Here is a 22691-nt window from a genome sequence, read left to right as displayed (position 1 = left end):
TGGGTGTTGTATGGAAACCAATTTGACAATAAATTTCATATATAAATTTAAAAAAAAGAAAAAAAGAAAAAAATATAATTTATATGCTATATATTTTATTGATTTAAAGTATATAATTTATAGTGTTTAGTATATTCAGAGTTGTACAACTATTACCAATATCTTATCCCTTGAAACTGCCAACCTGCTTTATGTGCCTATGAATTTGCCTATTCTGGACATTTCATATAAATGGAATTATTCAATGTGTGGTTTCCTGTGACTGTCTTCTTTTACTTAGAATATTTCCAACATTCATCTAAACTGTAACACATTATCATTACTTCATTCCTTTTCATTGTCTAATAAGATTACATTGTATACCACATTTTATTTATCCATTCCACAGTTGATAGACATTTGAATTATTTTTATTTTTTGGCTATTACGAGTAATAATGCTGTAAACATTCTTGTATATTTTTTTGTGTGGATATATATTTTCAATTGTTTTAAGAATATACTTAGAAATAAAATTTCTGTATAATATGGTGATTCTATGTTTAACCTTTTAAGGAACTGCCAAAATGTTTTCCAAAGCAGTTGTACCATGTTACATTACCACCACCAGTGTATGAAGGCTTCATTTTTTTTTTTACATTCTCACCAAAACTTGTTATTATATCTTTTATTATAGGCATCCTAGTGGGTAAGAAGTGGTATCTCATTGTGATTTTCATTTTTTAATGGCCAGTGATGTTGAGCATATTTTCATGTGGTTATTGGCTATTTGTATACCTACCCATTTGAAGAAATGTCTATTCAAATACTTTATGACTTTTTAATTGGATTATTTATATTTTTATTGTTGAGTTGTAAGAGTTCTTTATTTATCCTAGATATAATTCCCTTATCAGACATGTGATTTACAAGTATTGTCTCTCACTCAATGGGTTGTCTTTTTATTTTCTTGATAGTATGATTTGTAGCATATAGTCTTTCATTTTCAGGGAACTCAATTTATCTACTTTTTAAAAAAATTTTCTAATGTTTATTTATTTTTGAGAGAGATACAGAGCTCAAGTTGGGGAAGAGCAGAGAGAGAGGGAGGAACAGAATCCGAACAGGCTCTGAGCTGTCAGCACAGAGCCTGACGCAGGGCTTAAACCCACAAACTGTGAGATCATGACCTGAGCTGAAGTCCTTTGCTTGACTAACTGAGCCACCAAGGCACCCCTTCAATTTATCTATTTTTGATGCTTGTACTTTTTTTATTATTTTTATTTTTATTTTTTAAATATATTGTCAGGTTGGCTAACATACAGTGTATACAGTGTGCTCTTAGTTTTGGGGGTAGATTCCTGTGATTCATCAGTTACATACAACACCCACTGCTCATCCCAACAAGTTCCCTCCTCAATGCCCATCACCCACTTTCTCCTCTCCCCTCTCCCCCCGCATCAACCCTCAGTTTGTTCTCTGTATTTAAGCATCCCTTATGGTTTGCCTCCCTACCTCTCTGTTTGTAACTATTTTTTCCATTCCCTTCCCCCCATGGTCTTCTGTTAAGTTTCTCAAGTTCCACATATGAGTGAAAACATATGGTATCTGTCTTTCTCTGACTGACTTATTTCACTCAACATACCTTCAAGTTCCATCCACGTTGCTGCAGATATGATGCTTGTACTTTTAATGTCATGTCTAAGATTTTTTGCCTAAACCAAAGTCACAAAGATTTATTCCTATATTTTATGCTAAGTATTATACTATCTTAGCTCTTACATTTAGGCCTATGATCCATTTTGAGTTAATTTTTGTATGTGATGTAAGATAGAGGCCTAAATTCTTCTGGATGTAGCTATCCAGTTGTTCTTGTACTACTTGTTGAAAAGGCCATTTTCACTGAATGGTCTTGGTAGCCTTGTTGAAAATAAATTGATCAAAAATTATGCTCTGAAATCTCGATTCTGTCCATGGATCTTCATGTTACCCTTATATCAGTACCACACTATCTTGATCTGATGCCTCAGGATTTTTTATATACGTGATAATGTCATCTGCAAACTGACATAGTTTTATTTTTTCCTTGAATCTGGATACCTGTTATTAATTTTCTTGCCTTATTGCCTGTCTATAATCTCCAGTATAATGTTGAATAAAAGTGGTAACAGCAGACATCCTTGTTTTTGATCTTAAGGGGAAAGACTTCAGTATTTCATCATTAAGTATAATGTTACCCATGAGTTTTTTCGTGGATAGCCTTTATCAAACCAAGGAGAAAGGATGTTGGATTTTTTGAAATGCTTTTTCTGCTTCTATTGAAATGATTATGTGATTAATTTTCTTTATTGAGATGGTGTATTACATGGATTTATTTGTAGATGTTAAACCAAGTTTGCATTCCTAGGATAAATCATAGTTTGCCATTAGGTATAATCTGTTTTATATGTTGCACAATTCAATTTGTCAGTTTTCTTATTTTTATTTTTTAAATAAAATTTATTGTCAAATTGGCTAACATACAGTGTGTAAAGTGTGCTCTTGGTTTTTTCCCACGGTTGAATTCCATGGTTCATCACTTACATACAACACCCAGTGCTCATCCTAACAAGTGCCCTTCTCAATGCTCATCACCCATTTTCCTCTATCCCCCACACTCCCATACATACTCAGTTTGTTCTCTGTATTTTTTTGAGACTTTTTGGTTTATGTTGTTAAAAGATTCAGTCTGTAGTTTTCTTTTTATGTGATGTCTTTTCCTGATGTTGGTATCAGGGTATTACTGACCTAATAGAAAGTGTTGGGAAATATTCTCTCCTTTTATATTTTTTGAGAGAGTTTTTGAGGAGTTGATATTAATTCTTCTTTAAATGTTTGGTAGAATTCACCATTGAAGCTATCTAGGCCTGGGGTAGTCTTTCTGGTTTTTTTTTTTTTGTTTTTGTTTTTTTGTTTTTTTTTTTGACTATTAATTCAATCTCTTACTTGTTATGGGTCTGTTCAGAGTATTATTTTTTTCTTGGTCATCTTCAGTAGTTTGTATCTTTCTACAAATTTGGTCCTTTCATCTAAGTTATCTAATTTTTTGGCATAGGATTTTTCATAGTATTCCCTTGTAATCATTTCACACCCTCTGTGTTCAGTGATGTCCCAAATTGGTTCATCTGATTTAAAAATACATATTTATTTTATTATTTTAAATTATTTTTAAAGTTTATTTATTTTGAGATGGAGAGAGCAGTGTGTGAATGGGAAAGGAGCAGAGATAGCAGGAGAGAGAGAGAACCCAAGTAGGCTCTGCACTGTCATTGCAGAGTTCAATGTGAGGCTCAAACTTAGAAAATCAAGAGTCCGATGCTTACCACCTGAGAGCCATCCAGGTGCCCCCAAAATACATATTTATTTTAAGTGTCTGTTTTTAGGGGCACTGGAGTGCCTCATTTGGTTGAGCAGCTGACTCTTGATTTTGGCTCACGTTATGGTCCCAGGGTCATGGGATTGAGCCCTGCATCGGGCTGCATATTGAGCATGGGGCCTGTTTGAGATTCTCTAGCTCTCCCACTCTGCTACTCTCCTCTACTCACAAGTGCTCTCTTGTTCTCTCTCTAAAATAATTAGTAAATAAATAAATAAATAAATAAATAAATAAAAATGTTTTTAGGGATGATACTGATAATGATGAATATAACATTCTCTATAATTGCACTACTGAAATATAATGTAACAATTAAGTACATTTCCTTCTAGGGTGTGTGTGTGTGTATTAATAATAGGTAGTCTGGGGTGCCTGAGTGTGTGTACATACACACATAGAGAGTTAGCCTTATAAAGTAAGTCTTACTATTACCACCTTTTTCAGATGAGTAAATGAATGGAAGGTGAAAGTGTATAGGTAATTAGGCTAAGGCCATACAGCTAATAAATAAAATTGGGGCCCAAAAGGCTACATTGACAAAAGTCAAAAGGTTAGTTCACATTAGTCAATAACCCAGGTAAAGGTGCATCACTCAAAAAAGAGACCCTGTTGTACAGCTCACTTAATATGACAAAAATACATTATTTTATACTTGCTCATGGGACACAATGTTTCATCATCCTTTTATAATTAAAAATATAGGAAACAAGATTTTAGAACTAGGTACTGTCATTTATCTAAACATAGAAGCGCAATTAGATGCGTTGCACTATTAGAGGAAAGTTCATTAATATAACTGTTCTTTCTGACAGCACCATGTTTTTTTTTTATTACTTGGCACTTATATACAGTGCCCTTTATGCTGACTATTTCAAGGAGTTTAACTCAATTTCCTGTCTATTTGTCTATTTATTTATTAACAGTCAACAGTCACTGCTGTTTCTGATAGACAAGAAAGATATTTTACAAATATGAATTACTTACTCTGCCTGCAACTGGCTTCTTGTAATAGTGAAAGTTACTTACCTCACTGACTCTCAGTTTCCCTGTATTTTACACAAGGGTAATGAGGTTAAATTATTTCTTAAAATACCACAAAACCTCAATGAACTGTAGTATGGCAAAAAGAATGTATAAGAATTAATGTGATTAGGAAAAGTTAATTGGTGTGTTGGTCACCTTGGAAGGTGCCCTTGTAACTGCTTCCACTCAATTCTTATGAAAATCTTTTTACATGGAGTCATAGAAACAATGAAAGTACAAGAATACTAGGTATAGTAAAACGTGTTAGTTAAAATCAAAAACAAAACCTTGGGCTCCAGAAACGTAAATTAGTGAATTTAACATCCAATGCTAGAGTGAACTGTTTAACTTTTGAAAAGGTACAGGCTTCCTCAATCCTCCTACCTGACCCTCTCTTTAGATAAACTTGCCAGCTGTTTCACAGAGAATGTAGAAGCCACAAGATGGCAACTTCCCACCACGAAATCTACAAACTTACCTATACCTTCACCTATCATTTCTGCCTTCCTTCCATTTCTAACTGAAGATCAAAAAAAAAAAAAATCCTCCTGTGTATGACACATATTTCCATTTGCGGTTCAGAAACTTTTTCTTATCCATGTATTTCTTTAGGGTTTTTGCTGTGTAAATTAACCATGTGTTGTCTTTTTCTTCAGCTATTTCCTGTTGTCTTGCTCCTTTCCCTCAGCATTTAAAGCTTGCTCAAATCTCTCTTACTCACCAAAGATAAAAACTATTCTGGTATTCCCCCAAAACTTATAACCTCAGTCTAATCATGAGAAAAATAGCAGTGTACTTTTAAAACTCCTCTGGCCCTATGCTGTAAATTTACTGTATCTCACTCACTCTTTCCTATCACAGCTAATCTTTGTGATAGTTGTCTCTACTTACTCACTGTTTTACTTCCTTACCTTCAATTTACTCTTCAGTTTATACAGTCTGGTTCTAGCCCTGATATTCCACTGATTTGTTTTTGGCAGTCTTCTCTTAACTAGCAGCCTTTCCTTGCCTACATATAAAGGACACTTTTTAGTTTTTGACTCACTTGATTACCCACCCAGTAGCATTTAACATAGTTGTCATTCTTGAAATATGTTGTTCTCTTGGCTTTTGTCCTGGTTTTCCTGGTATCTGTCTTGTTACTTTTTTTTCTCAGTCACTTTTGAAGACTTCTCTGAACCAGCTCATCTTTTAAGTGTTGGTGTTTCTCAGGAATCTACCCTTAGCTACTTTTTTATTTTGCCTCTATCCTTAGGTAATTTGGTGACCCTGTGGCATCTTTATTCTTGAAACTACGAAATATATTTCCCCAAGTCCCTTTCCTTCATTCCTATCAGTATCTCCAATTTCCCACTGAACATCCATGCTTAGATGTACTATAGGCAACTTAATCTCTACATGATCTGACCCTTGCTTACTTCTCCTGTATCAACTCTCTCTTATCTATATATCCAACACTCTATGGTTCTGCTGCATTGAACTCATTTCAGTTCTGTGAATGTTCCAGGCTCTCTGAGAACAATCTTTCCTTTCATGTTGTCAGTTTAAGTTTAGAAGTCACTTTCCCCAGAAAGCCTTCTCTTTTTCCTAAATGTGCATTTAATTTCTCCACTTACTGCCCTCAAAACGCTCTGTATCTCTCTTCTCATTACATTTAAAACAATTCTTTATTACCTGCTTGTTTTTCTCTTCTACTAGACTGTGATTACATAGAAGATACCATACTTATTATGTTCCCATTGTATCCCTGTTGTTGGCACACAATAAATTCATCAAATGCATAAATTAATGGATCTTAGAATCAAGTCAGGCTAAATAAATCTGTTATATTTTAGTAGAGTTATTACACTAATATATGAAAGCTTGGTTTATCAAATGAGTAATCTCCCATGATAAATATCCAAATATGGGCCAGTTAAATGGATTCTAGTATAGTTAAGTGAATTCATGCCCAGATGGTCAGTAAGATTAATGATCAATGCCAACATGTAGAGTGGTCTATAGTGGTGGTCTATAGGTCTCTGTTCTGTGTCTTTATTCGGAATTTGCTATTATTGACTTAATTGAGGGCAAAAAGAACAAGCTTATGAAATGTTCAAGTGACACAAAGATGAGAGAGTAAATAAAAATGAATATGATTTGAACTGATTTTGAGTAGACTAAAACTAATATATTGACATTTAATAGGGATTAATATAAAACTACAATTAAGGTAAAAATAACTTAGTACTAAATTCAAGAAGAATGGGTTGTATGCCTACTGTGTTATAGTCACTGGTGCTCAGGATGCAAAAAAGAATAAACTATAGTTTCTGCCCTTTAACTGGTTGCATTCTAATGAGTATATTGAATCTAGATCATGGCACACAATATTATGTCTCATTATATTTTGTGTTGTCCATGTACAGAATATTGTGTGCTGTTCTAGGCATCATATTTTTATAATGTACCCATAATGTATATTTACCTCAATGTAAATTTTAAGTATTTCAATTGTATCAGTCAGAAATATTTAGATTATGCTATTGTAACTATCCCCAAATCTTGGTGGCGTATAACAGCAAAGTTTTATTTCTGACTTATGTAACATGTCAGCTGGGAGCTCTGCTCCAAAATTTCTCATTTTATCACCCAGACTGATGGAGCAACCACTATTTTGAGCATTACCATTTCACTATGGCAGAGGAAAAGATAGTTGTAGAAAGCACACTGACAAATAAATGTTCTGACCTGAAAGTGAAACACAAGTGTGAGCAATAACTTTTGTTTACAAGTAATTGGCCAGAATCAGTCATATGCTCCATCAATCACAATGGGGCCAGGACATGCAATACTGTCCTATACATGAAGGCAAAGAGATATAAATTTTGGAGAAAAGAAGTAATGACTATCATGACTAAATAAAGAATGAAATTTGCCCTTCAACATTAGACATTTTCCTACTCCCCTCCCTACATTAACTTTTTCTATAAATTTCCATACACACATGCATATATATACATACATAGACTTTTCCATTATATATATGGGGTCATGTTTATTTTCCATACATTTTATAGTTATACTCATCTATGCACAATTCTTCAGTCTCTTTAATAGCTATAAAGTATTCCATAGTATGCATATACCATACTTTATTCAACTACTCCTCTTTGTTTTCTTTTTTTTTAATATGAAATTTATTGTCAAATTGGTTTCCATACAACACCAGTGCTCATCCCAAAAGGTGCCCTCCTCAATACCCATCACCCACCCTCCCCACCCTCCCACCCCCCATCAATCCTCAGCTTGTTCTCAGTTTTTAAGAGTCTCTTATGCTTTGGCTCCCTCCCTCTCTAACCTCTTTTTTCCCCTTCCCCTCCCCCATGGACTTCTGTTAAGTTTCTCAGGATCCACATAAGAGTGAAACCATATGGTATCTGTCTTTCTCTGTATGGCTTATTTCACTTAGCATCACACTCTCCAGTTCCATCCACGTTGCTACAAAGGGCCATATTTTATTCTTTCTCATTGCCATGTAGTACTCCATTGTGTATATAAACCACAATTTCTTTATCCATTCATCAGTTGATGGACATTTAGGCTCTTTCCATAATTTGGCTATTGTTGAGAGTGTTGCTATGAACATTGGGGTACAAGTGCCTTATGCATCAGCATTCCTGTATCCCTTGGGTAAATTCCTAGCAGTGCTATTGTTGGGTCATAGGGTAGATCTATTTTTAATTTTCTGAGGAACCTCCACACTGTTTTCCAGAGCGGCTGCACCAGTTTGCATTCCCACCAGCAGTGCAAGAGGGTTCCCGTTTCTGCACATCCTTGCCAGCATCTATAGTCTCCTGATTTGTTCATTTTGGCCACTCTGACTGGCGTGAGGTGATATCTGAGTGTGTCAACCACTTCTCTTTGGAGGGGTATTTGTTTTATTCCCAGAGTTTGACCATTATAACACATACTGCACTGACTGTCCTTGAACATGCGTATATTTCTGTGCATATGTATTTGAATTTCTGTAGTATAAGTTACTAGAAAAGGAATTCCTGAGCACTTTAAATTTTGTCATGTCCTGGCAATTTGCCTTCCAAAATGCTGTACCAATTTAAAATCTCATATATAGTGTATGAAAGTGTAAATTATATTTTGAGAAAAATTTTGACATTTTTATTGAAGGAAGAAAGAGTTGGATAATGAGGGATTTAGAAACCACATAAAAATGAGTAATGAGTGAAGACTTTTTGTTTAAACAGCTTATAAAACCTTATACCTACTACTTCTAGGTTTGCTGACTGGGGCAATCCTGAAAAAGACTATTCCCTCTTGTACATGACATTTCTTGTTACATCTTAGTGGTCAGAATGCAATTTCCTGTCCATATGCAGTTGCAAGGAAGGCTATGAAATGAAGACTCAAATTTGGGGAATTACATACTAAACCAAAAACTGCAGGCTATATAATCACCACAAGAAATAGACTAGTTTGGGGGATAGTTCTTGCTATGCTCCTGGATCTCTATAGTTGCTTACAACCAATTTTTCTCTCTTATGTTTGCTTCTCTTTTTGCCCTCTTTTTCTCTTCTGCTATCTCTCAGAAGTTCCTCCATCATTCCTCTTCTTTTCTCTTGTTTCCTCCTCTTTCTCAATATGTCAACTTCTTGTGTCTCCATTTCTGTCTTTTTCTCTCTCTGCTTCCGTATGCTTTATCTCCCCATTTCTCCTCTGTGTGTATTTTTTCTCTTTCCATCTGCTTCCTATCCATCTGTCTCTCTATCTTTAGCTATCTCTGTTTTCTTCTGTATTTCTGGTTCTCTTGGTTTTGGTCTCATGTCTCTATCTCCATTTCTTTTATTTTTTAACATTTATTTATTTTTGGGACAGAGAGAGACAGAGCATGAATGGGGGAGGGGCAGAGAGAGAGGGAGACACAGAATCTGAAGCAGGTTCCAGGCTCTGAGCCATCAGCCCAGAGTCTGACGCGGGGCTCAAACTCACGGACCGCAAGATCGTGACCCGAGCTGAACTCGGACGCTTAACCGACTGAGCCACCCAGGCGTCCCTCTATCTCCATTTCTAACTATTAGAGCTAATAATAATTAGCTGCCACTTCATACTTGTTTTCATATGGTAGGAAGTACTTGAGGATAGGGTAGCTATAGAGATAGTGTAAAAAGGATTTCTTGATTGGTTGATGGTTAGATTATATAATCATTGAGGTATTTTCCAAGTTTGAGTCAAATTGAGAACCAACTTTCCATTCTTATTAAGTAGAATATCATTTATATTATTGCACATTTGTTTTCTGATTGAAGATATAGTAGGACCTTAAGACCATCTCTGTATGAATATTATGCTTCATTGTAGGTGACTGTAGAATTAGAAGTTACAGTGTTCCCCTCTTATTCACAGTCTTACTTTCTATAGTTTCAGTTATCCTTAGTCAACTATGGTCTGGAAGCAGATGATCCTCTTTCTGACTTATCATCAGAGTATCAGTAATAGCTTAAAATTATGTCATAATCCCTATATAAATCACCTCACTTCATCTCACCCCATAGGCATTTTATCATCTCACATCATACATTGAAAGAATAAGGTACAATACAGTAAGTGATCACATCGCATAACTTTTATTACAATATATTGTTACAATTGTTCTATTTATTGTTAATTATGGGAATATCCTATTGTGCCTAATTTATAGGTTAAACTTTATCATAGGGTATGTCCTATAGGAAAAAAAAAAACATATTCTATATAGGGTTTGGCACTATCTGTGGTTTTAGGCATCCACTCAGGTCTTAGAACATATCCCCAGAGGATAAGGGGGTACTATTGTATTAGAAATTGAAATGAATGTGTGTTCTCTACAACCTAGCTGGTATATCTAGTAGTGTCTTTTAGTTGTGTCAAAATATATTCATAAATTAAACTTGTTTTGCCTTCTAGAATTAGAAGTATGCCATACAGGGGCGCCTGGGTGGTACAGTCGGTTAAGCGTCCGACTTCAGCCAGGTCACAATCTCACGGTCCGTGAGTTCGAGCCCCGCGTCAGGCTCTGGGCTGATGGCTCAGAGCCTGGAGCCTGTTTCCGATTCTGTGTCTCCCTCTCTCTCTGCCCCTCCCCTGTTCATGCTCTGTCTCTCTCTGTCCCAAAAATAAATAAACGTTGGAAAAAAAAATTAAAAAAAAAAAAGTATGCCATACAGATACTTTTAAGAATTAACATGAAACAGGAACCTGGTATACTGGTACTTTAAGGAGGAAAAGAGTAAGTGGAGAAGGTAATTTACAAACTTGAAAACCACTTGAGCATAACATTATCATTACAATTATCTGTCAAATGATTTAGTTCAATTACATTTTTAAAAACTGTCTTGAAAATATGGCCCTACTCATATCAGGATTGGTAATTCAAGGAAAGGAAAATTAATGCCTTCATTAGCCATTGTGCCAGCATCTTCAGTCTTTAGAATCCTTGTGTGGTCTTTTGGGATTTTTATATCCTACCCTTAGGAAATCAGTAAACACAAAGCCCTCGGGAATATGAACTTCAGGTGTAAGAACCCTTGTATATTTATATGCATGGTAGGGGGAAGAATTCTGTGAAAAAAATGTAATTTTGAAATAATTGAATAGCAGCATAGCTGCCATCATATAAAGTATTATACTTTCTCCTATACATTTTCTCCACACAACAGTAAGTTGGTTGTAAAATCACCAAGAGGAAAAGAAAAGTTACAATGTAATAAACCTAAATTTCAGTGTAAGATTTCCATGGGATAACCTGAGATGTTTCTGACACTTTTAGTATTTAAACAGATGTGTGGGACTGTATGCTGGGAGCCTAGTGGTCACAGTTCTGAGACATTCCTTGATCAGTGATGATATTTACGGCCGATTTCTGTTGCAGATGAACACAGCTAGGAGATTGATTACACTGGCCTTTCTTTTTGACTGAATTGGCAGTTTGGCAGATTTTCCCTTTCAATGGGAAATCTGCATCACCTATTGAACATGCTACAAAATACTTGTCTTACTCTATATTCCCTTAGCTTTTTTTAAAAATTTTTTTAAATTTTTTTTTCAACGTTTTTTTATTTTATTTTTGGGACAGAGAGAGACAGAGCATGAACGGGGGAGGGGCAGAGAGAGAGGGAGACACAGAACCGGAAACAGGCTCCAGGCTCTGAGCCATCAGCCCAGAGCCTGACACGGGGCTCGAACTCATGGACCGCGAGATTGTGACCTGGCTGAAGTCAGACGCTTAACCGACTGCGCCACCCAGGCGCCCACCCTTAGCTTTTAACATATACAGGTCATTCTTCACTCTCTTGCACTTGACTAAACTCTCATGTATGCATGGACCTCCACAGTTAGATTATAGCTTCCTGAAGGCAAGGAACGATGTTTTATAATCTTAGACTTAGTTTATGACTTCCATAACATCTAACTCCTAGGGCAAAAATAGCTTAGTAGTGGTTAAGAGCTTGGAATTTGTAGTCATATGGACCTAAATTCATTTTTTCCCTTAATTTACTATTGATGTGACCTTGTGTAAGTCACAAGTATCACTTTTGTGAATAGTAAAATGGGATAATAACACCCCTAAGGTCATTAATAGAATAAAATATCATATAGCAATTTAGTGAAATGCTTGGCACACAAAAATGCTCACTCAATACATTATAATTACTATTTTAATAAAATACAGATTTTCCTTGACTTACAGTGGGATTACATATCAACCTATTAGAAGTTGAAAATATCATAAGTTGAAAGTGCATTTAATACACCTAACCTATCAAACATCATAGCTTAGCATAGCCTACCTTAAACTTTCCCAAAACACTTACATTGGCCTACAGTTGGGCAAAATCATCTAAAACAAAGCCTATTTTATAACAAAGTATTGAATAGATCATGTACTTTAGTGAAAAACAAAATTGTTGGATGGGAAGTGAATCTGTTGTTTACCCTGATGTTTGTATGACTGAGAGTCAGAAATAGGAAATGTACAATCATGGACAGGATGAATTGTAGGTAAAGGAGAACATGACAGACTTCTAATATCTCACTGGCAAGGTTGGGTTGATAACTGAGTGAATACAGCAGAAATACTTAAATCAGAGATGAACCAATGTTCTTATTGAAGTCACTGGGAATAACATATATTCTAAACCGGGAGACAGGACAGAAGGGCTAGAATGTGCCTGTGGTTTAGGAAAATTTGAATAATAAGCCACCTTTTGAATGTCCAGAGCCTATGTAAACTTAGCTAGAAACTGTGCAAATAAATTTTATGTAAAACAAAGGATTTTGTGGAATTCATGATGGTCTTTTCAGTATTGGTTTGGGGTCTCCCAAAAGCAGACCCAGAGACAAGGATTTAGATATAGGTAATTTATTTGGGAAGTGATTCCAGAAAGTACTGCAAGGGAATGAGAAATTCAGACTGGAAGGGAGAAAAAGTAAGTAAAGAGTGTGTTAATGAGCAGTTTGCCACTCAGTTTTACTGGAATATACCAACACGTGAGGGAGTTGCAGTGTTTATTCACTAACTCCCATTACTGAAAGTAACTCATGGGGTGTTAGCAACTTGGAACTTCCAGACTGCCTCCCCTGCTGTTCAACTTACTTTGTAGATAGAAAAGCACCCCCTGGTAGAGAAACATAGGAAGTCTTCTGCAAATGACTTTTGGGGTAGGCCAAGAGGATATGGGTAGGGTAACAACAGTGTCAACTATAGCAGGGGAAACCACATATCTTGGATTTGAATAATCATATATTTGTTAATAGATATTCTATTTCAAACAAATGGGTAACTTGAAAAAAAAAACATGAAAGCTGCCATTTATTTGTATTAATGAGACCCTTGATATGATATCTACATGATCTTCTTTTATCCATTGAAAATGGATAATGACTAGGTGACTATCTTCGTGAATATAATATTCTAGTGGTCAAGGTGTGGGCAGAAACAACCAAGCTAATAAATGCAACTGATTCATTAAGAGTTTTAACTCAGTGAAGTATAACTCTGAAATAGTATTGTTTTTCCCAATGATTTCTATTTGTTGTACTGTACTGTACTTTGTTTTTTCCATGGGGAGATGGTGACAATGATAATCATGTCAGTCTGATTATATAACTTTTCAGCTGTTTTCAGAGTTTCATTCTGATTTTAAAGACTGTTTTAAGCTCCTATCTGATTCAAATAGTGTCTCTTCCTTTTTCTTTAAACAGATGAGACATTCCAGTGGCTAGGAATTTGGAGGGTGTGTGGTAGATTTTCACACATCAGCCATGTGCCTTCTCCATTGGTGTTGCATAGGGAGACAAATGACTAGGGAAGAGGGAGAAGGAAAAAATATGCTTTTGATTGCGTGTGTCTTTTCCTTGGTTGACCATGATTGCCCTTCTAGCCATCTATAGGTTCTGTATAAATAGTTAGTTGTTGTGACAGGCCTGATGATGAGATGATCCCCCAGCATTTCCTCTTGGCAATGAAGTCTCTTTCAAAATTTGATTAAATCTTCCCTCAGAACTTCAACTAGTGACATGATATCACTTTTCTCTCAAGTGTACTCATCTTATCCCATGCTGTAAAGCCTCTGACAAGAATCATCTACCCAGTCCAATTTGAATCTTTGGTAATGTGCCAAATCCATTCCAAGCGTCTTGGGACCAGAAATTTAGTATGTGATAGGGATTGGTAGAGATTAGTACTGGCCTCTTGTCATCTGAAATTTCCAACACACCATCCTTCCTCAAAGTTCTTTGTCACTGTTCCAGTAGTATGGGAGAAGTCCAGCATGTCATCTGGGAAAGGAAAACCTGTCTTTGTTATCAAAAGGTGACCTTCTCCTCTTTCTCAGTCTTCTTTGTTTATTGATGGAGAGAAGATGGGATGATAAAGAACTAGCTGCATTGGATAGTGAACAGGTGGCCTCAGACCCCAAACTCTGCAAGTTTTCTGAATTTAGGATATCAGGTGGATATAAATTCTGAGGTAAATTCTGGGAATACTCGATGCTTGATATCATCCTGTTACTCTCAAATTCTGGGTAAGGTTCTGCACCTTTAGGTACAAACCAATTATTCAAGAAACAAATCTTTACATGGAATTCTGGATCTTTAAAATGACATCCAGAGGATGTTCTTGCTTTTCCACTCAGATTTGCTTCCACTCATTATTTTAGGGATCACTGTGCTTTCATTCTTATTGTCCCCTTTGCCATATTTATGTCTTGGGTTTATGATAAACCCAGTATACCTCTGTGGTGCTTATATTATGATTGTTAGAGGATCTCGATCCTATTTGAAACTTTTTACACTTATTTTTCTCTTTGGAACAGTTTCATTACAATTGTTTAAAGTTCAGTATTGTTAATTTTAAAATATTGTCAAAGTTGAGTAAAAACCCTTGTGATATAAATAAACAAAATAATTATAAGTGCTGATCAGTCTTATGAATAAAACAGCAGGGAGGTGAGTCAGAGAATGACAGAGTGAGACTTTAGGTAGTTGGAAAAAGTGTTTTTGTGTGACTGAAGACAATAGAATGTTAAGGAACCAACTGTGTGAAGAGTGGGGTGAAGTATACTAGGAGGAAGACAAACTGTAAAGACTACAAGAAGCAAATGACCTTGACACATTCCAGGGACAGATAAAATATTCATAGTGGCTGGAGCATAACCAACAAGGAGGAGAGTGTTGTCATATAAGATCAAAGAGGTAGCCAGGGCCCCACCTTTACGCCCTTAATGGCCTAATGGAAGGAGTTCAGATTTTACTCCAAATCCAATGGGAAGCCATTGAAAAGTTTTAAGCAGGGAACTTTGGCATGATTCAACTGTGTGCATTCATGTTTTATTCCATTTGAATAAAAATAAAAACAAAGGTCACTAGAATGTCATTGTTTCTGTAATGTGTCCTTGAGATATGTGAAATTTTAGCTGCTAGTTTGTTGATGCCAAGATCTGTGATTCAATTTCATATTATTTTTTGACTTTTCAGCTACTGAAGAAAGTGAACAATGAAGCCACCATTTCTTTTGGCCCTTGTGGTCTCTTCTGTAGTCAGCACAAATTTGAGGATGGTATCAAAGAGAAATTCTGGTAAGTTGCTTGCAAATTATATTTGATCAAAAATGTGTAGTTTTTGTGACATCCAGAAAGCATCTGTGCCTTTAACTATGAATATCTTGAAACAGAAATGCTTGAACTCCAGCTATGTTGGAAGGTAGCCAAGATAAGAATGAGATTTTAGCCTACCACTGAGAAAATGTTGGGGAACTAGTGGAATTTTGTTCAACTTCAGTGGCAATGTACTCTCAGTGGACAATGAAATGTTAAGGGCCTACTTGGGGTTGGTTACATTTGCTAGTGACTGTACACCTGGGAGCAAACATTTGTAAATGAAAATACAGGAAACTTAAAAATATATAAATATCCTTTGCCTCTTAATTGAGTGTGCAGCACTACTGTTTAAATGAATTCTTTTGACATGTAGCTTTATTTTTTGTTACATTTTCACATTTTTACTGAATCTCTAACAGGCAGAAGTTTAAAGCCTCCAAGTTAAGAAATATTAGCTAATTGCCTGAAGAGTAATTTCTTGAGAAGAAATATCTATTCATAGAACATGGTGGTCTGGCAGGCAGCCATGCTTGTACTGAAAGATCAGCTGTCATCGGTAGATGTCCCAATCAGAGCTTAAACATTGTTTAAAAACACTTAAATATATATGTCTTTCAGTTTTTATTATATAGTCTAGCTATAATTACAAACCATGCATGAGATTTTAAGAATTGATTTTCTGTCTACAATCATCCCAGTAAGACATTGAAGAATGTATTATTACATGGAAACAAAAGACTGTGAAGGGGCTTTCTGTTGGCTTCTAATTCAGTTATTTCCTAGAATTAAATGTATGTTCTTTACTTTCTCATTAAGTATAAAACCCAGAAAATAAAGTGCATGCCTATTTTTCAAAGCAATAAATGCTGGCTAGTGCTTGGAATTTGGTTAATGTTTGTTTTCTGAGGCAGGAATACTTGCTAATTGAAATAACTAAAGAACAGTATTGGTCTTCAATTGATATCACATTAATAAGTTTAACATAAATGTGTCACAGGTTGTAAAATAGAGCACCACTACTGAAGTCCAAAGGATTCTGTAATGATAAGGGCAGGGCAATATATTAGCTTTTTCTCCCCTTAAGACTTGTGTATTTAACACATTTTTGCATATTGTGAATCTTTTTCAGCTGTGTTTAATATTTTACCTATAATATCTCTAACTTGGTATATTTTATGTGGCTGCCTTACCTTGCCTTAATCTTGAAGTCACATTTTCACTTTCAGTCTTTGTTCAGATTGATTTTTGCTAAAATAAAATACTCGGAGATATTACTTACTAGCAAAAGTAACCTCTTGGACCAGATTCCATGTTCTTCACTTTGCTGTGTCCTAATGTAGCAGAGTCTGAAAGCAAAGAAAAGGAATTGAGAGTTTAAAAAGACATCTATATTGATGAGGTCCCAATAGTTCATTTTTGCTTTCAATTCCCTTGCCTTTGGAGAAAGAATGAAATCTGGCCATTTGCAGCAACGTGGATGGGACTGGAGGGTATTATGCTAAGTGAAATAAGCCAGGCAGAAAAAGACTGATACCATATGTTTTTACTCATATGTGGATCTTGAGAATCTTAACAGAAGACCATGGGGGAGGGGAAGGGCAAAAAATAAGTTACAGAGAGGGAGGGAGGCAAACCAGAAGAGACTCTTAAGGACTGAGAACAAACTAAGGGTAGGTGGGGGGTGGGGGAGAGTGGAAAGCGTGTGATGGGCAGGGAGGAGGGCACTTGTTTGGATGAACCCTGGGTGTTGTATGGAAACCAATTTAATAAATTATATTAAAAAAAAACAGATAATTACAAAAAAAGACATCTATATTATGGAAGTTTATTTCATGTAAAATCCAAACTAAGAAACAAAAACAAGTTGCTCTGTGTGTATGTATTCAGTTTTCTTTCCTTGGTTTGCTTATTATATTTATAAGGACAAAGATTGTTAACAATGTGTATACATAGAGGAAGTTCTCATTGACACACAGGTGCCCTTTAAATATTAACCTTTTTATGCTTTGCTCCTTTATTCTTTATTAGCAAGTGTGAGGCCATTTGTGGCTTTTGAGAGGTTCTTAGTTGTGTCTTCTTAATGTGGCCAAGTGATGCCACATTTGCAGTGAACTTTATTGAAGAAACATTACCCAAAAAGCTATTCCCCTTTGAGTGAATGCATTTGAATAATTTCAGTCTCTGTTTCCCCATATGTTTACCCTCAGCTACCTCATAGGACAATAGAAATTATAATTTTGGAACAAAACTTTTCCTACAGATCTGGGCAGTGGAGATGGTTGGAATGCAGTTAGTCTTTCTCTCATAAAATAAAAGCCTTCTTGCTTTTATTTGTGGTGCATATGGAGTAGGCAGGAAAGACTAATGGGTTTATGTTGTTGGTTTGTGCATGTCTGTGTATGGTGTTTTGTTTTTTTATTTCAAAATACAAAAACAAAAATCAAGCATGGGATAAATAAAAGACGTCCTAAGTTACCCATAGGTGATGAGAATGGGAGTACTTTGGAGCAGTTCTTTTCACTCTTTCTTTCTATTTAAGTACCTCATAACATCCTTCCCAGCCCCTACACTCATGATAATATTATTATTTTATGTAAAAAAATAGAATTATTTGCACTCTCATTATGATGGTCCTATTTGACCTTATTTTTTAAAGAACATTAAAGATTGCTTTGACAAATCTGTAGTACAAAATTTTGTTTCACGCAATCTGTGAGGTCCTTTGGCCTTTGCCAATTAAAGAGATCCAGATTTAAACTTGCATATTTGTTCTTCTTGGAATCACCAATGGAACTCAGAACTTTCATTTTTCCCCCTACTTCCCTTTTCCCAAGTGAAAAATGAATGATTGTGCCTTTCACTCATTAATATTAATAACTATTTAGTGTGAGATGTGAAGCCAATTATAATGATTTTTGTGCCATTCATTATAGACAGGGATGTCTTTCACTAATATCTCTTCAACTAATGCCAAAGGTTCTTTAATGCACAAGACACAAGACCAAGGGATAGAAGCTTCTTTTTCTGTACTTGTCAATCAAGGAAAAAAAATAAAAGACTTAACTTTTTTTTTTTAATTTAGCTTGGGCACATATTGAAATGAACCTCCTAGTTTCTGGTAATATACAGTTTTTAAAAGCTGTAGCACAGGTTATGTTTCTAGGTAATACCTATTCACACTGGGCAAGCCCAAATATCAACTCTACATAGGTAAACAGAAAAAAAATGGCTCTGAGGTTGCATTAGCATCTAATTTTTTTTTTTTGCATTAGCATCTAATTTTAAGCACTGTAGCTGATTGATCAAGTGTAACTTGTCATCTTCACAGAATGCCCATGAGGTCCTTCAGCAATGGCATTCTCTACATCTAAGACTAAATAAGGTCATTTAGAAAATCTACTCAATTAAAAATAGGTTTGCTTTACTTAAACGTGTCATTCTTTATGGCAGGGAATTGGCTAATATCTTGACAAAGTCTATTGAATGGCAGACATGCCCAGTGGAGGACACATGTATCAAAACTAATTTTTAATAGGATGGGTGGGAGAAAAACTCTCTCAGGAAGAGAACACCCAAGAGCTTCTATATAGCTATTTCTTTTTGCCTCAAAAATTATGTCCTCAGAATATACATGGTTTTTATTTGGGAGGGGGCATTAAACTCTCCCCTTTGCTTTTCTCTGACTTTTGCTGTTGTTGCTACAGGAAAATGTGAGCTGTGTTAGGCAGTTGTTGGCATTAGGCTCCCCCAGCCTGGATCTTCATATCAGGGAAGAAAGGAATAAGGAATAGGGTGACCAATTTGATGAGAAGTTATGTTTAATTCTGAATCCAAATTGGGTTATTTTTCAATCAGTACATTTGGAGAATGACTACAACAAAGCAACTTCTCAATGATCTGGTGTTTCAAGGAAAATTGCAGAGTTATCAAAATATCTTAATCAACTACGAAAATGTAGACCCTAGGGGTAAGGAGGATGTGAAGGCCTGCTGGCACATAGTGAGTACTTATAGATACATTTTGGATCAACTTGAACATCCAATGCCATGAATGGTTTTACATGAGGCTTTAGCTTGTAGGTTTATAGAATTATGGAGTTTTATGATTGTTGATGAGAGAGTAGTAGTTTGTTTTCACTAAAAATTCTTTGGTTTTAGAATTTCTAGTCATATGATTGAGGAAGATCTTAAGGCAGAAATAGAGGTTATGTGAGTTTGCATTTCTACCCAAAGCTAGAAAGAGTATTTCAAACAACTTCCAAGTGTAAGTAAAATAACTTTCCCTGTGAAATTGATTGTTATATAATTAAAAATAAAATGAAATATCATGTTTCAAATTCTTAAAAAGGAGACAAAATGTTTTATTTTAAAATAGTGATTAGAAGTAATGTTGCTCTGAGGATATTCACATTGTACCTATAACTTGGATTGCTAGAGTACCAGATTAGAAGTTAAAAGATAACAAGATGTTAGTGAAATCTCATCTTCTAAATTTATGCTAATGAGCTAAGATCAAGGAGAAAAATACCTCCCTGTGATCTCTTCTGTACCTGATATGGATAACATGAGATTTGATACTTTTATCTCTTTAATTAGGGTGGCTTCCATGGAGTAAACTGGATCTTGGAAGAAAGGAAAAGTGGTACTGGAAGGCTTGACTTAGTTATTGGAGCTGGTATAGGAGTGGTATTAGTGTTGGGAGTATGGAACAAAGTTTCTATCAAGTAAGGAGTGGTCAGGGATGAGAGTAATAAGTCAGAAACAATGTATGGCCAGAATGGACCTGAATGAAACACCCTTATTAAAGAAGTTGAAGGGCAAATAATTTTAGGATTTTTAGTCATTGAATTTATATGGTCAAATGCATAGTCAGTCATGAAATACTTATTAAACTCTTACTATATGTGCAATATTACACTAATCTTGTGGGGCAAGAGGGTAGGGAAAATAAAGCAAAACTCCCTTGTTGAATAATATTTACTCTCATTGGGATAAATGAATGGTTAAGCAAATTATGTTAACCTGAGAGAGTGCTATGCAGCTATTAAAATGACCACCATTTAGACTACATTCATATATAGAAATGTGAATGTAAATAATAGTAAGCAAAAAAACCGCCAGTACACAATGATGTTAAAATATTCATTTACACTAATCAAAAATTAGAAAAGAATTTTGAATGATGTTTAGCACTTATAGATATGTTTATAAATGATTTTTTTCTACAAGTCATTTAAATGTATAATAAAAATAAGAGATCTAATTAACTGGGAGGAAATACTTTTCCTGGGGATGCTTCACATATGAAACTTGGAGTAACAAAAGAGAATTTGATTCAGTATTAAACTTACACAGCAGGCCTCCAAAGCCAGGGGAGTCACAGAAAGACAGGATATATTGGACACTCTGTAGAAGATGAGAGGCTTGAGCCAGGCCCTGACAACAGTTAGGACCAAGAGTGAGCTGGAATAAGGCAGGAGCACATTAAAGGAAAAGAGCATAGTATGAGAGAAACGGATAGAAGATGGCAATGGGTATGGCACATGCATGTAGGGAGAAGTGTAAGCCAGCAAATGGAGAATGGTTGAAGTTGCTAAGTAAGATAAGTCACGCTAAAAGATAGTGTTCCTGAGTTCTGGTTACAGTAGTATAGATTAGTAGTAGATTTTATTTTTCAGTAGAATAACGATGAATGATGACTCTTGCAGTCATCTACAGGGATGACTACAAAGGGTAGCCAGATGAAAGAGAAGTCTAAAATAATCCCATGGGGGAAAACAGAACTTGACTTGGGAATTTTACTCTGAGACAGATAGGAGTTAGTTTCTTTTTATGTTTTTATCTTTATAATCTTGAAACATTTAAAACCTATAGAAAAGTTACAAGAATAGTACAATGGCCCCTCAATATACTCTTTACCTGTCTTCACCAGTTGTTAACATTTTGTTGCATGTTTTCTCTCCTCCCTCTCTTGCTCCCTGTTGCTCTTTTTTACCATTAAGTACGATGTTAGCTATGAGTTTTTACAGGTAACCCTTTAAGAGATTGAGGAATTTCCTTTCTATTCCTACTTTGCTGAGATTTTTTTTATTGCGAATTGGTACTGAATTTTGTCACATGCTCTTTTTGCATCTATTGAGATGATGATGATTTTCTCCTTTATTATGTTAATGTGAATCAAATGAATTGATTTTCAAGTATTCAGCCACTCTTACTATAATAGATAAGCCCTACTTAGTCATGATGTATTATTCATTTTATATATTGCTGTATTTATTTAAAATTTTTTTGGTTTTTGAGGATTTTTGCATCTGTGTTCATTAGTGATATTGTCTGTAATATTTTGGTAATGTTTTCATTAGGTTTTGGTGTCAGAATTGTGTTTACCTCATCTTAGGAAACATTGTTACCTCCTCTTTTCTGAATGGCATTATTGCTTCCTCAAAAGTTTGAGAGTATTGACTATTGATATTCTCTGGACTTGAAGTTCCATTTGTGGAAAGTTTTTGTTTATTGATGCTTTGATTTCTTCAATAGGCACGGAGCCACTCAGATTTTCTCTTCCTTCTTAAGTCAGTTTTGGTAATTTGTGTTTTTGTAAAGGATTTATTCATCTAAGTTTTAAAATTTATTGACATGAGCCATTCATAATATTCATTTAATATCTTTCAAATCCCTATAAGATCTGTAATATTATCCCTGCTTTCATTCCTGATTTTCTTTTCTTTTCTTTTGATTAGTCTTGCTTGCTAAGGGTTTATTAAATTCATTAATCTTGTGAAGGAATCAGTTTTTGACTTGGTTAATTATTCTTTGTTGCTTGTTTATTTAATTGTTCCTTGTCCATTCATTATTTTGTTTTCTTATTTGGGGTTTAAGTTCTACTTCTTTTTGTAGTTTCTTAAGGTGGAAACTCAAATCACAGATCCTAAACCTTCCTTCTTATCTAATAAAGGCATTTAAAGTTAAAAATGTCCCTCTAAGAGGGAGCCAAAACATAAGAGACTCTTAAAAACTGTGAACAAACTGAGGGTTAATGGGGGTGGGAGGGAGGGGAGGGTGCATGATGGGTATTGAGGGCACCTGTTGGGATGAGCACTGGGTGTTGTATGGAAACCAATTTGACAATAAATTTCATATTAAA

At 35.3% G+C, this 22691-nt stretch overlaps 1 long non-coding RNA gene across 1 annotated transcript in view; it reads left to right on the top strand.

The window, feature by feature from the left end:
• The window catches only part of LOC121024983 (uncharacterized), a 710013-nt gene that overhangs the window by 45634 nt on the left and 641688 nt on the right, over positions 1-22691 (top strand). Inside the window, exon 2 of the long non-coding RNA XR_005787900.1 lies at positions 15427-15527. This is a non-coding gene — a long non-coding RNA (uncharacterized LOC121024983). The remainder of the gene's footprint in view (positions 1-15426; positions 15528-22691) is intronic.

This window comes from Herpailurus yagouaroundi, unplaced genomic scaffold (assembly GCF_014898765.1).
Source record: "Herpailurus yagouaroundi ecotype Mexico unplaced genomic scaffold, PumYag 67416, whole genome shotgun sequence".
In the NCBI taxonomy this organism is placed as follows: domain Eukaryota; kingdom Metazoa; phylum Chordata; class Mammalia; order Carnivora; family Felidae; genus Herpailurus; species Herpailurus yagouaroundi.
The sequence above is the reverse complement of the archived record's forward strand: the minus strand, read 5'-3'. Positions and strand labels throughout refer to the sequence as shown.